The sequence below is a fragment of the Coenobita brevimanus genome, chromosome 60 (assembly GCF_032717465.1).
Source record: "Coenobita brevimanus isolate Jiangsu-jjx chromosome 60, ASM3271746v2, whole genome shotgun sequence".
In the NCBI taxonomy this organism is placed as follows: domain Eukaryota; kingdom Metazoa; phylum Arthropoda; class Malacostraca; order Decapoda; family Coenobitidae; genus Coenobita; species Coenobita brevimanus.
In genome coordinates this window covers 9,419,315-9,422,756 of record NC_137013.1, presented here as the reverse complement: position 1 = coordinate 9,422,756, position 3,442 = coordinate 9,419,315, and the positions used below count along the sequence as shown (strand labels likewise).

At 38.9% G+C, this 3,442-nt stretch overlaps 1 pseudogene; it reads right to left on the bottom strand.

Annotated features, from left to right (window-relative positions):
- Positions 1 to 264: 264 nt before the first annotated feature.
- Positions 265 to 380, bottom strand: LOC145403453 (5S ribosomal RNA; annotated as a pseudogene).
- Between the last annotated feature and the right edge of the window lie 3,062 nt (positions 381 to 3,442).

Genomic DNA, 3,442 nt, shown 5'->3' with positions numbered 1-3,442 from the left:
TATAAACTTGATATCTTAAAAAATGAGATGCCACTTGAAGTGTATGTGTAGGTGATTCTTGTTGCAGTAACTGCAGTCACACATCTAAGAAAATTAGCCAGCGCTTTGCTGCGTACACTACTATTATTTATATTCATCATTCATTCATTCATTGCCAGACGCCATGTATCCCAAACGGGGTGGCCAAGGGCTTAGAGTTAATTGTTTTACAGGGAGGGGCACTAATCCTCCACCAACCCCACTTGACACGTAGGGAGAACGTTATGCCAACAGCATCTGGTGTTCCCAGGCGGTGACCCATCCAAGTACTAACCAGATCCAACGTTGCTTAACTTCGCTGATCGGACGGGAAGCGGTGTACTCAACGTGAGGCTAAAGAAGTGTGTGGTGAATAAGAGGAGTGTATCTGCAGTATCTCATAATATGGCAGGAACTGCAGATATTAGGTGAATGTTGGTAAACGGTAGGTTTGGTTGGTATTTTTCAGGTTTTTTGTGATCATGTACTTAAGGTTGCATTACTGGATATATATATATATATATATATATATATATATATATATATATAATATACATACATATATATATAATATACATACATATATATATAATATACATACATATATATATATATAATATACATACATATATATATATAATATACATACATATATATATATAATATACATCTATCTATCTATCTATATACCTAGGCTGCTTCCCCCAAGGAAAGGGAGGTAGCCGAGACAGGACGACTCACTCTCCATTTACTCATCCATTCAAACACATTCATTCGCATCTTAGCCCCAAAGGGGAGAACGGACAGATCCTCATCGCATCACACCACACAAGGGTCAACTGCGCAATGCAATCAGTGACATCCACAGCAGGGCCCGACAGCAGAACTGGTTTACCCCTACCACATCATAACAGACCCATCCCCTTACCCGCACCTGACCTGACTAGCTGATCAGACCAAATGCGGGAGAATATCCCCTCAGGGCTGCGTCATCACTTATTCATTCACAATTTCTCTCCATTTATTTCTGTCACGCACAGCCACTCTTCCTTGCTCAACAGACATCCTTCTCGCATATATATATATATATATATATATATATATATATATATATATATATATATATATAAAACTGTTTCATTAATATTAACAGATATATGCATTCACCTAAATGCTTCATTGAAACATTTAGTTCATCTGGGCATGAGGCTAAATAGTTTGGTGCAGTAAAGTTCTGTAAAGTTACCATTGGCAAGAGAATGAATTGCTTGGTGAAGAGGTAGCCTAAAGTACTTACATATTTCAATGGAGTACCTAAATTTTAAGGCAAGTACTTTGGTTTAAATAAATGTGTTAGTTTTAAAAAGGATTTGTAAAACACTGTGGATCATTTCGTATAATATACAGTGAAAAAAAAAATCTACATCCTAAAAGATTTTTCAGTCCCAAGTGTTTTTAATACTTATATAAGTCAGGCCTAAGGGATAGGCCTACCCGATGCATATATAAAGAAAAAAAATATTCATTCGATGGAAAACAGAGTTACTGAAATAGATGAGTGGATTGGAAACGGTGAGTCAGGGAATGTAGGTCTGGATGAAATGTTACTCAAATGTATGGAAGGAGTAGTTAAGTAGTGACTATGAGAAAGAGGAAACAATATCCATCTACCTAGGCCACTTCCCCCAAAGATAGGAGGATAACCGAGACGGGACGACACACTCGCAATATACTCACACACACACACACACACACACACACACACACACACACACACACACACACACACACACACACACACACACACACACACACACACACACACACACACATTTATTCGTATCTTACTCTCAAGGGGAGAATGGATAGAACACACACACACACACACACACACACACACACACACACACACACACACACACATTTATTCGTATCTTACTCTCAAGGGGAGAATGGATAGATTTTCACAGCACAACACCGCACGAGGGTCATCTGCGCAGTCCATTAGCGACATCCGCAGCAGGGTCCGACAGCAGAGCTGGTTTGCCCCTGCCACATCATAATGAACCCATCCATTACGAAAATAAATATATAATGAAGGAACAGTTTAACAAAAAAGTGGGGAGGGCAGTACAGTAAGCAATTTAACATGGATAAAACAGGGTTGGATGAAAGTACTGTAGAGATGGAATTTGGGAAAAGAGGCGAAGGTAGGCTATGCAGCAGACTGTGGTATTAATAACACTGTATCAAGTAACTTAAGGAATCAGTGTACACTTTCTGAAGAGAAGATATAAAGTAGTAATGTAAGCATCAGAGGAGTAACCTTATTGAGTTAACCTGGAAATTTATAGCAATAACTGGCAGATCAGCTGGCAGCAGTATATGGAAAGAATATTGTCATATATAAGAACTAAGTGAAAAACTGTGACTGTACACAATTCTGATAACCTAGATTTCTCAACATGGTCTGCTGGTAATGGCTGGATGATAGATGTGGAAAGAAATTGATGAACATACTGGAGAATCACTGCATCCCTCTTGTGCTGGTGCTACAGTGGATGTCACCATTCCACCAGCTTTATATATAGACACATCAATCTCAATGCTAAAAATAATTCTGTAATATCTCTATTTGTACCGTACATCTTGCAACATAGATTTTGAAACACAGGATGTTCTACTACATATGTAGAGGTGCACAGAACTAGAATATACCTTTGTATGGCTTCTGATTGGTGACCAGGCAAAAAAAAAAAAAAAAAAAATTCCCATGGAAAAGTTACGCAATTCACCCTTCCCGCAAAAATTCGAATCTGGATATCTTCAACACTTACTTCATTAAAGTGCAGTAAAAGCATAAGGAGGCTATATTATAATTTATGTGGAATACATACAGTACACGGAATCTTACTTGGAACTGCATCTTTTTATATGTTCTAGCTTCACCATTTACTAGTTCTAACTTATATATGCACAATTCGTATGAAAATATTATCGTTTAATAGGAGTTAGTAATGTGTCGGTTTATCAAACAGAAGAAACATACAAATTTTCGCGCTGTTAGGCTCACTGTAGTGTACTTTCGGCCAGTCTAGCGACCGTCGCGGCATTCAAACGCCTGAATTGGGTTTCGCCAAGAATGACAGTCGGGATTTTAAACAGTACAGATGGCTGAAGCTCAGGCAGGAAAGTCTGACGAATGAATCGCAGCTCGACTCCCTGAACTCGCAGTTTTTATGGTTTGGGCCAAAACATCCTTGCTAATGTCGCCCCATTAGTCCTATATGTGAATGCCTGCCATTCATTCAACATGAAGTGTGAATACTGGTGCTCATGCTGTGTCAAGGGGAGTAGCGTGGCGTCATGTGCTGGGTAGTGAACATTATAGCCAAACAGTAGGGTAATGTGAAGCCTTCTGTCG